We start from the raw sequence: 12477 nt of genomic DNA, 5'->3' as shown, positions 1-12477 counted from the left end.
TGTGTGTGTGTGTGTGTGTGTGTGTGTGTGTGTGTGTGTGTATGTGTGTATAATCATGGGACTAAACCTCTTCAGGCTGCACTGGGAAGTGGCCACACTCACTCCATCCTATTGAGAGGACTAAGAGAACAAAAGTTTTTCCTCCTGCTTTCTTGTAGTTCCTTCCCTACTATCTATCTATCTATCTATCTACTTATCTATTTATTTATCATTTAGGATGGACTTGAAGTTCTTGGAAGGACTGAAGATGCACATGCATAGCAAGGGCTTTCCATTCACTTGGAGGTGAAATTAGGAAAATCTTTAGTTAGGTACCCTTGTGAACTGGAGTAGGCTTGGATCTCTGAAGGTCCAGTTCAAACATGCATAGCAACTCTGCCCTTCTATTTGAAATTTTTTTAAGTAAAAATGAACCCTCCATTAAACCTCATTTGCCCCTTGATGTGAATTGCTATAATCACCTGTTAAGAATAATATATGGTGGGCATAGTGGCTCACACCTGTAAACCCAACACTTTGGGTGGCCAAGATGGGAGGAGCACTTGAGCCCAGAAGTTCAAGACCAGCCCAGGCAACATAGCGAGACCTCATGTGTCCAAAAAATTAACTGGGCATGGCGGTGCATGCCTGTAGTCCTAGCTACTCGGGAGGCTGAGGCAGGAGGATCACCTGAGCCCAGGATATCAAGACTGTGGTGAACCATGATCATGTTACTGTACTCCAGCCTAGGCAACAGAGGGAGAGACCCTGACTCAAAAAAAAAAAAAAAAAAAAGATATCTAATACTCCTCTGTGAGTTAGGGAGGCTTTGAATGGGGAATAGGAAAAAGGGAGAAAGGGAGGAAATTTTTAGAAAGAGTGGGGGTGGTGGACCAAGATGGTCCTTGAGAACTACATGTATTTAAGGAATAGGCACGATGGGAGGAGAGGGCTTCAGAAAAGGAGTCGCAAGGATATCAGACTAGTCCGTTGTGAAAATCAGTTCCTGGAAATGTGTATTTCCTCATTGCATGGGGTTGTGTCAGGATGCATCTATAGAGTCCCACCTCCTTCAACTCAGCCCTAGTTCTTTGTTCGAGGTAAGGTCAGTCCACCATCTACTTGGGTACCTTCTAACTGGCTCAGGGAGTCAAAGAAGAATAAAATAAGAAGGAAAGACTTGTTTTTATGCACATTTCATTTTGTACTTTTCCTTTATTTAAAATTTAGCATCAGTTGTTTAGCATCTTTGTATGTGTGTGTGAATTCTGAGACAGCCTTCCTTTTCTTTCTGCAGAGTATTCAGATCGTTGATCTTCACGGGATAGGATGACACTATGGCCAGCAGTTGTTCTCTGTGAAGTGGGAGTGAGGTGTTCTTAGCAGAACCCTTAATGTGGGGGAAAATAGAACGTTTTCTGTATAACTTCAGTCTGACTCTTATGTACCAAGGGCCACCAGGAAATGAACATGGCCAGAGTGGCCACAGGAACTCTTAGTCCCTCAATAGCTTCTGCTAACTTCCCTAGCCCTTTATTCAAATTCTGTAGGCTGCTTTCTCCCTTCCTTCCCAGTTGTACCTGATCACCAGTGATCTGGGTAGTGGAATTCAAAAGGGGAGAAAAAATAACGACCTCTGGGTGCTCCTTCTGCAGTTCTCCCAGGATGGCCCTGTTCTTTGACAGCATCTTCAGCCACATTCCTCTCCCTCAATGTCAATTACCCCTTTCCTTAGACATTACTTCATTGTTTCTCTCATATCCTGCTCTTTTTTTTCTTTTTTATAGCCTGCAGTAGTTCAGTTTATTTTTTGAGAGGAGAGCGAAGCTTTATTATTTGTGTACTCAGAGACACAATTCTACATGTGTGACTGTCTTTTCCTACTAGGTTTGGGTAAACATAGAGTAGGAAGAGAGATGGAAAGAGGCCTATTTTAATCTCTGTTTCTCTTCCCTCCATGAAAAACAGAAAAACAAATTAATGAACGAAAACTTCTGAAGGGCCCTGAGCTTTGCTTTCCATATTAGGAAGAAAAGAGAGACTAAGACACTGTTCTCTGTTCTGTATGGACAAGGGGAAAGAGATAAACCCTAGATGGTGGTAATAAAAGGGCAGCCCGAGAGGCTGCTGGAGTGAAAGAGGATGATCTGGGAATAGACAGGGATCCAGAAGGACCTCTGGTGAAATGACATCAGTAGGATGCGCTCATCTTCACCGAGGTGTGAAGACCCTTCCCAGCCACTCCTGCCTTTTCAGGTTCGTGAGCTGTGGGAGCCCCCACAACAGTCAGGGATGGGACAGTCCCTCTTCCTACTCTACAAGCTGGAATGGGAGGCACAGTCCCGACCCCATTGCAGCTAGAGCACCTGGATTTCTGACCTTTAATGCATAATTCTAAATCATTTTCCCCATAGGTACTGATCTGCATACTTACTGCGTTTCAGTACATTCTATGCTTCATGTATATCAGGATTAAGTGGATTTTGTATTCTGCCCTTTATGCTTTATCACTGTGTTTCTACATAAAAAATATTTTCTGAATTCTCAACTACTTAACAAACCATATTTCTAAATGGAAGTCAACTTATATTTTACATATAGTGTGTGAGCTCAGATCTTATGAACATTATTCTTTTTCTTAGTCTCCCCTTATAGATGGCTTAAATTTGCTTGACAGGCTAAATAATTTAAAATATACTGGTCTCCACAACAGGCTCTTTTAAAATAAAACAAAAATAAATAAAAGAAAACAACCTTAAAGAAAAATAATGGAAATATTATTTGGTTTGGTTTCTTCCTTTTAATTGCTTTTTGCGTCAGAATTTGTATCACAGTCAGTATATGTGCTGACATTTTCTCCATTCAGTTGTGGGTTACTGTATTAATTTTTGGTTTTGCATCTCTTGTCAAAATGTCCCAGGTATAATTTAGTTGTACAGTTTTTTTAAAGAAGTAACTTCTGTTTTATGATTACATAAGTAGTAATACCTCATTTTAGAAAATTTAAAAAGTGAAGAAGAGTTTAAAGGTGAACATATAGATCACCCATATTTCTACAATCCAGAGGCAGTTACTATTTGTAGTGTAAACTCTTTCCTTCGTGTGTGTGTGTGTGTGTGTGTGTTTGTGTATGTAAAGAGATTGTACTTGCATGTTACTATCCCAATTGAGATTATACTGTGCAACACGTCATTAAAAGATAAGTTAAAACTATAATTTTTATAGCAAATTTTTTATGTAGGATAGTAAATTTGCAAAACATAAAATATTGTCTCAATACTTAGAATCTTATCCTTTAGAAAATGTTGCACAAAGATCAAAGTTTTGCCATTTTGTACAAAGTACTTTGATGCTTGTCTTACATTATTAAGTTCCCCTTATGAGAATGACTTTAAGGGAGCTAGGATTACTCAGGGCACTGGAGTAGATATGTGGCCGCCCTGACCTCTCTGATGTAAAGAGTGACAGGAAGTAAAGGCCATGGGATGCCCTGTGTAAAATGAGTTGGCAGTGTCAGTCTCACTCCTGGTGACTTTGCTTTGACCATTTGTATTCAGCTTGTAAGGAAGGGTAAAAGGAGGTGTGCAGCCTTGCCTGAGAAACTGCCCCTTGCTGAAGGGAAGGTTTCTTTGGGGCACAACCGTTCTGACGGCCTGTCAGAAGCAGTTCTACTCTGATCTACCAGGGCTGTATACTGTTATACAATTTAGGGGCTGTCACATTAAAATTCAAAAAATTAATTTATTTATAATAAAATGGCCACTTGAAAAACGTTACTCTGCCTCATGAAGAAATTTCTCGATTCCCAAATGCCAAACTAATGGACATCAATGCAATGATGCCTGAGCATCAAGGTGAGCCCTTCAGTCTCCCCTCCTTTTCCTCTTGGCATAATCGCAAGAGCTCATATTCTAGTGGAGGATTTTCAGCTCCCATAAGAGCTCAGTTTTAATATCAGCTTCATAATTCAGAACTGGTTTCTTTTAACCACCCTCACAGTTATCCATGTTAATGATCCATGCCCTAAAAGTAGCCTTTATGGGAATCTCTAATTAGATATCACAGAATTCATATGCAGTTGTTAAAATGTCAAATACTTTTAACCCATGGCTAAAGTTTTGGTACTGGTTTTAAGCTCTTCTTTATCTACTGCAGAAACCCTTGAGTTGCATTGTTTTGCCTGTTTATGACGTGCTACCTTCAGAAACTTGCACGTGACTTTGAAGCAAACAAGGTTGCCATATTAAAGCCACCTCTCTGAACTCTTCCCAGTCTTCTTGGAAAGAGGACATTGAGTTAAACTGTGGTTCTTATAGTGGGAGAATGTTGGTGCCCACAAATGGTTGCTACCACTTTGCTGTAGAGACTATTTTATCATCATCTTTTCACAGAACGAAGATGAGGCTGAGGCAAGCTAGGTGCCTTGGGTGCAAAATGTAAGGAGATGCACATGTGCCAAGCCACACTCCTTACGTTCCATGCCCTTGTCACTTGCTGGCCTCACTCTAGCCTCCACCCTGATCTTTCAGAAAAGATTCACTCTTGGTTTTCTGTTCTGTGTGTCTGTTTTTCCCCTTGCTCTTATAGGTTGAGGAAGTCAGGAATATGAACCTGAAGTGAGGGACTAGAAACAGTTTTTTTTTCTTTTTGATATTTTAGACTAGAGCATTTTGCTGTTAATATATTCTATATATTCTCTGTATTTAAGTGGAGAAGATTCCAGATTCTTCTTTTTTTGACAGCCATGAATTGCCTTTTCATGTGCATGTACCTGTGTATGCATGTGTATGGGCATGTACATATTTATATATGTAAAGGCATACAAGATCTCCATAGCATTTCACAGCTATATATATCCCACATATCTATGGTAAGGAAGGCAACTGATTTTATGTAATCCCCTCTGTACTTGAGTCTACTATATCAGAGGTTAAGGAGTTGTTCTGAAATAAACTTTCCATTACTCTCAATTACAGACTCAGTCTTTACAAACACATCCATAGAAATGTAAGAGATATACATAAGAGTCCAGAGACAGCTAAAAATTGGTCCCCATAAGATTCAGTTTAGAATTTAGTATACCATTTTGAAAAATAAAAAATAGAAGCAGATCATTTTTTACTTACTACATTCAAAGTATAACATAATTAACCTTGAACTGTAACCAAGTGCACAGCACAAGTCTTTTTTCAGGTTCAGATGACCTCCTCGTCAGGAATTCACTGAAGCCCTTGACAAGTCTCCCTTGTAGTTAGCCTTTTATCCATTTCAGTTTTCTTGATTAGGTTATCTTAAATCATTAGGGGGTTTATTTATTTTAATAGACACTTATTGGATTCATGAAAAGAGAATTCGGTGACTAAGAAACAAGAGCTGAATATTATCTGGCTCATTTCACACTTCAGAAGAGTCTCAACCATCTGAAGAGAAATCCTTTCACAGCTACAAAAGTTTGTTTGGGGACTTTATGTGCTTCCATTTAGAAAGCGAACTGTCTGTGGTTAATAATATGAATTTCCTTTTAAGATACTCAGAAAACATTTCCTTTTGGTTACATATGCTGACATTTTCTGTATTGAAGATGTGGGTGAATAAATGGCCTTTTACATTTCTGCAGCGAGAAGGCTTGAGTCATTCTCCTGAAGAACTGTTCATTTGCTGACTTATTCATTCATTGGTGTTCCTAGAGGGGCCGAGGAGTGGGGGTTACTTACTATTTGATTGAAGGACTCAGTCATCTTTGGGAGCAAGGCCCTGCCTTCAAGGAGCCTATGGCCTTACTCAGCAGGGACAAAGTTACTAATGCTCTCTCTTTTGGGAGAGACCAGAGCAGGCTGTGAACTTGTGTTTAGTGTTGAACACGTTCTGGTCTGTATTGTTCTAAAATACTGTAAAAACTGGAAAATCAGTCATAAACATGGAACTTTTCTTTTTAAAAAGAATAACTAACGAATGAACTAACTAACTAACTAACTAACTAACTAACTAACTAACTAACTAACTAAATAAATAAATAAATAAATAAATAAATAAATAAATCATAGGGAGTAGTAGAAGTTGGAATTATAACCAGTATCCCAGGGAAGGGAAAGCCGTTGTACTCAGTGGTGTTTCAGTACCATGGACAGGAACCCACTCTTCTCATCAACTGCATGTCCCTCCCCCACTTATTACTTGAATATGATTCAGGCTTATATCTGATAGGCTCCAAACTCATACTGGGCTTTGTTATTGTTTTTGTGGAAGACCTTCCTGGTCATTTGAACATCCCCAGACTCTAGTGTGTGGTTTGGAAATATGTCACTCATTTACTGTCAACTTGGAATCTTTAAATTTAAAAAATACATATATATGTGAAATTTGTAATTGACATTACCACCCCTAACATTGTTGCCATTCCTCATTCATTTTCAATCCAGGAGAACTGTAAAACTCTTATAAGGATAACAACAAAACACAGAGAAAATGTATAAAATGAGAACAGAAACTCTTATAAGAATAACAACAACAACAGAGAGAAAATGGTTAAAATGAGAACAGATTATTTAAATGATTGCTATAGCTTGGTTCTTTTTTATACATGCATGTCTTTTTAGAATGAAAATCCCTAGAGAATGAAACTTACGAAGTACATGCTTTACCAGGACCAGGCCATTACAGGTCCCAGTTCATACCAAGCAATACAATTTTACTATGAAAAAAAAAAGATATCTAGACTAGGATAAGTTGTGTTCTTGACTTTATCATAGTCTTTTCCATAAGAACTTCTTGTTAAAAAGGAAGGAGGAGGGTGGGGGGAGGGCGAGTAAGGAAAGTTAATTCTTTGTCATGTCAGTTAAGAAACCTTCCATGACTCTTAGGGCCTCTAGGATTAAGATAAAATTTCTTTGTATGGCACTCTGGTAATTTTCCATGTCTTTGCATTTGCTGATGTTATCTCTGTTTGGAATGTGCTTTCAATCCTCTCCCCACCTGATGAAATCCTTCTGTATCTTGCAAAACTCACCTTATATGTTATATTCTCAATGACCACACTTTTCTTGAACTGCTTCATGCTCACAATTACCTGTTGGTAATCTCAACCTTTTAAGTAAAAAGTAACGGTGACAATTAAATGATATGTGTAATGTACAGCTTAGTGCATGGCCTACAAAATGGGAGTGCCTAATAGAAGATTGTAAGCAGAATAAGTGTTCTGAGAGATTTCTGTTACTGTTTGAAATTTATCTAATGGAATAAATTGGATCACCCCATTTTTCTTATCATCTTCATGCATTAGAGATGGGTAAGCAAACCTTAGAACATTGACAAGGTTGCTTCTGAGAATTAGTGCTTCTCTCTCACAATAACTCCTTGAATTTGAGGCTATCAAACATACTTCTAGGTTAATTTCTATGTACTGTAATAATTTCAGTTCAAACTAGTGAGCATTTATTGAGTACCTACTATGTGCAAAGAACCATACTCTGAAAATGCTGAAATGAGACAGAAACCAACCATTGCCCTCCACTCTCATCAAGAAGTTGGCATTGCTGATGGGAGCACAAACGTTCCCACCCCTAACAATAATACTCATCAAATTGTGAAAGGGTACAGACAAAATGTTTTAGAGTTGTGTAGGCATGAGCAGCCAGTTCTCATATGAGATTAAGTGAGACCATGTTCACTGAGCCTTGAAGTACAGCTTCTCATGGGGGACTGAAGTTTAGATATGAGATATTCCAGCCAAGGGAGTAACATGGCAAAAGCATGAAGCTGTGACCGTTCCAAGCTTCTCCAGGGCTATGAGTGTTTTCCAGTGCCTGAAGCTCAAGGTCAACAGGGGAAAGGATGGGAGATGGGGGTCATGAAGGAAAAACAGGAGCAACTGTGGTTTCTGTTGTGGTGTCTTCTGCTCTTGAATTGTGAACTAGAGGTTGTCCCTTTTATGCAATTCATCACTGAAGCTGACATTTACTAAAAGATAAACTATAGGACTGGTACTCATCTTCCAAAGAGAATTAATTGCACATTTCTTCAAATAGTAACAATTTCTAATACGTTCACAATGTGATTTGCTTTGTAAATTTAGACTGACATGCAACACTTCAGGAACACATGGGTTATAAACAAACTCTATCTTGACAGATATGAATGTCGTCTCACCTGCCTAGTTGAGAAGGGTAGTCAGAGTTGTTTTTTTACTGAGGGAAATATATTTGTTTAAGAGGCTGATGAGATGGCTAAAATGAGATGCTAATAAGTATTATTTGCTTATGCACTAGTGCTTGGGAAGCTTTTAACCATTGATGGTAAGGAAGCAGTCTTAGAATTTATATTCTTTCTCTGGGTTTAGATTTTGAAGGTAAAAAAGTTTTGTTTTGTTTTGTTTTTGAGTCAAAGTCTCACTGTCTTCCAGGCTGGAGTGCAGTGGCATGATCACAGCTCAACCTCAACCTCCTGGCTCAGGTGATCCTTCTGCCTCAGCCACTGAGTAGCTAATACTGCAGGCATGCACTCCCATACCAAGTTTATATATATATAAATAATTTATATATATATAAATTTATATATATATATAAATTTTTATTTTGTAGAAACAAGGTCTCACTATGTTGCCCAGGCTGGTCTCAAACTCCTAGGCTGAAGCAGTCCTCTTGCCTTGGCCTCCCAAAGTGGGCATGAGCTACCATGCCCAGCCTAAAAGAAAGTTTTTATTGTGAATTCTTTGGTATCATTATACTTAGGCTCCACGTATATTTTTCTATGTAAGTTCCAGTTATTTTCTGTTTAGTTTTGTTTTTTAACCTTTTATTTTGAACTAATTTTAGGTTCACAGAAATGTTGTAAAAATAATACGGAAGGGATATTTACACTGTACTATGTATTCCTCATCTGTCTCTCCATGATATTGACACCTTCCATCACCATAGTGCTATTATTGATGATAGTACAGTTATTAAAATCAGGAAGTCGCAATTATTAAAACCAGGAAGTTTACATTTTTCGGTACTATGAACTAAACTAAAGCCTTTTACTGATTTCATCAGTTTTTTTCTACTAATGTCCATTTTTTGTGTGCCAGACCCTGTCCAGGAACCACTGTGCTTTCCGTTGTTATTTCTCCTTCATCTCCTGCAGTCAGCAACAGTTCCTAAGTCTTTCCTTTTCTTTTGTGATCTTGCTGCTTTTGAAGACTACTGATTGGCTATTTTGTTGAACACTTCTCAATTGGGGTTTGTTTGATGTTTTCTCATGTTTTGCCTGAGTCTATACATTTTGGGCAAGATTACATCAGATGCGATGCTGTGTCCTGTGCAGTGCATCACATCACACAGCATTTGTGGTGTCCCTATATCATCACTAATGATGTTGACCTTGATCACTTGGCCAAGGAGGTTTCCTCTTTGCACTTTTAACTCTGATGAGTAATTACTCTCTGCTATTTCTGACAGATAAGAAGGTAACAGATCATGGAATGAGGAACTGGAAGGGAAACCATTTTTTGTTAACCCCTCCCTTTACAGTTAAGGCTCCAGGAGCTACAACAGGATAAGCACTTGTCCCATGACCACCCATTTATTTAATGAAAGGCAGGAACTTAGCAGTCAGTTCTCAGGGATCCAAGTTTAATACTCTTTGCACTTCCTAGCTTTGCTCAAGAACTTGTAATTCACCTCATCCCAATTTTACCAGACTGTAACAGCTAAACAGACTGTATGAATATTTAGCCAATCTTTGGTCATAACTTACAATGAGGCTGAGAGAAATCCCAGCCAGGGTGATGTATATTTCAGAGTTCATGGTGCCCACTTACAGACTGGCCAAGGCTAGAAATCAGATGAACTTCTGTATCAGCGTTTCTGAAATGAAAATAATTCTCCTGGAATGCACTGCACAACACACAGGGAACAACAACAAAAAAACCTATTTGAGATTTTTAACAGAAAAAGGAGATTTGTTTATTAATAATTCATGAGTTCCCATTGAACATGCACGACAGAAACAGTGCTATTCAATAGAGAATACTGTCATCTGTCACTGTTTTATTTGACATTTACACTTTTTTTTTTTTTGCTTGATACTGCAAAACTTTCTTGGATGGCATGCAAAAATTATATAAATGAAAAAAATCCCAATGTGAGGACCCTTTATCTCTTCTGTGTTGGGTTCACTCATAATTACATACATGTGTGTTCATGCAACAGCATGGCACTTTCTCACACATTCATTAGCCACCAAACAAGCTAATAAGAGTCCCTATCAAGAAAACAGAGATAAACATCTCCAGTGGGCTGGTGAAAGGATCATGTGCATAAAAAGATGGTGGGTATACTGAGAAGGGAGTTGGAAGAATAGATTTCCTGAAGACAGGCATACGGATGTGTACAGAGAGCTGGTGAGTCAGTGAGGGAAAGAAATCATGGCTGCCATGAAGAAAACTGCCAAAAAAATACATTGTCATTTCAGATACAAAATAAATATTTACAAGTGACATCACAGGAGTGCCACTAGTAGGGAATAACGGCATTTAGTAGAAGAGCAAACTCGAGTTTGGAGTACCTTACGATTTTGTGCTACTGTAAGGCTCTTGACACTCTTTCTGCTCTGTAGGTTAGTTATTATTTATAAAAATCACAGAACCAGCTGATACATTCATAAGCTAATTATTGAGGCAGCTGGGTACACATGGTGCAATATGTCCAAGGCTGTGAAGTATCACAGATTTCTTGGGGCCTGCTGTGGTGGGGGTGCACTGGTGAAGGCTCCATCCCTTAATCTGATCAGCCAAGCAAACACTTTATGGGGAAGCTAGATTAATAACCCTCTAAATACCATGAATGTGCTTCATCTTCAAAACCGGGTTCCCTTAAACATACTATTAGCTCAACTCCGTGAGGGATTTGAGGAAGTTCTCCAGTGCCCTAAGAACAGGGTCTTGTTGGCTTCCTCCCTGTGCCAGAAATTAATTTGGTTTGCTTATATCTGCACACATGATCACACTTGTGTCTAATCTGCTCCCTAATAGCTTCAAGGTCAAGACCTTGCATGTCAGTGGGCAAATTGAGCACTACACTTCTTAAAGACTGATGGCAGACAGCACACAGTCCATAACGAGACCTGTAGGGTTGTTCTAAGTGATTGTAATGAGTGCAGATTATAACAGTGCATATAAATCACACACGGCAATGAATGTTGTGTGAGACATTCCCAGTGTCATAAGTGGAGATACCACTCAGCTGTCACCTGTCTCCTTTCAAGCTGCGGCTTCCCACAATGCAATTCACTCCTCAAGCGGAACAGCAGGTGCTGTCTTCCTGAAGGTCTGGATATCTCAGAACTTCATCTTTTAACAGATGTAGGTTTTTGTTTTTATTTTCCGTTAAATGATTGGTCTCCATGCTATCGCCTCCCCTGGGAGATGTTAAACATACCTGTTTGAAGCATTTGAAAGAGTTCAGTTGGAGACTTATTCAGATCTGTGAAAAGACAGAGAAATAACTTATTTTTTCCACAGATGGTTTATTTTCCGTTTCAAGAATTCTTTCCTTTGTGCAAAGAAACCCTTGAGAAAACACTTTGGGGCTAGGAGGTTTTTAAAAAATGTAATTTATTTTCTGGTAGGGATAAAAATTTGTCTTCATTTTTCATATACATTGCACCTTGAAAACCGACCATTACCTGTCTCTCAACTGAGTTGAAAAAAAGATCTATGAAAATACTTGGAAAAAAACACTTCCAAGCAAATGAGAAGATATCTTGTTTTCATTCTTCCTAACCTTCTAACTCTCCCAAGCTTCCAGTTTATTGCAAGAAAGATCAGGTCTGCGCAAATGTGGCCTCTCACTTGTAAAAACAAGGCAGTGTTGTGTTACAGATTAGTTTATAAATCCCCGGTGGCTTCACAGTTCAGTGCCTACAGCTGCTGCAGATGGGCCTGGGTTTTTGTCTCTTCGCGGTGCTGCAGCCGGCAGTTGAAGGAGAAAATGGAATGATCAGGTTATTAACATGGAGGCCGCGAGGAAGAGGCTGCACAATGAGAACAGCTGGTGTTGCTGTCTTGGCTGATGCAGCGGAGATAATCAAATCTTGCCTTTTTTGGGGCAAAGGCAGAAGACACAGCGGAGAGTTAGACAAACAACAGAGAGTTAGACAAACAACAGCTTATGATATTATATGGGGTCTTTATAATGCGTGTCAGGAAATTTCATTGACTTACAAGTGATAATATAGAATTTGTTGAGGTTTGAAATTTGTGTTTCACAAAGTCATTTGTGTTTATGCACCTTTTTAGAAAAATTTTTACTCTCACAAGAGGCTTGATGTGGGACAGTTCTTGTTTTTAAAATTAGTAAAGTAGCTTGGAAATGATGGGTTAGAAAGTGACTGGGTAAAATATTTTGACATGAGTCAGTGAGCGATGTTGACAGCATCCTCTGTATTATTTTCATATAATTCATCATTATTTGCATTACATTTTCTTTCTCATGCAGTTGCAAGAGGGAGAACATCCGTATG

General features: G+C 38.8%; 1 protein-coding gene across 1 annotated transcript in view; it reads left to right on the top strand.

Moving 5' to 3' along the window:
- SATB2 (SATB homeobox 2) overlaps nt 1-12477 on the top strand; it is a 183737-nt gene that overhangs the window by 133459 nt on the left and 37801 nt on the right. The window lies entirely within an intron of this gene.

This window comes from Carlito syrichta, unplaced genomic scaffold, assembly GCF_000164805.1.
Source record: "Carlito syrichta isolate Samal-C Ts95f unplaced genomic scaffold, Tarsius_syrichta-2.0.1 Scaffold305149, whole genome shotgun sequence".
Classification (NCBI taxonomy): domain Eukaryota; kingdom Metazoa; phylum Chordata; class Mammalia; order Primates; family Tarsiidae; genus Carlito; species Carlito syrichta.
Note: the sequence above shows the minus strand (reverse complement) of the source record. Positions and strands in the feature narration are given on the sequence as shown.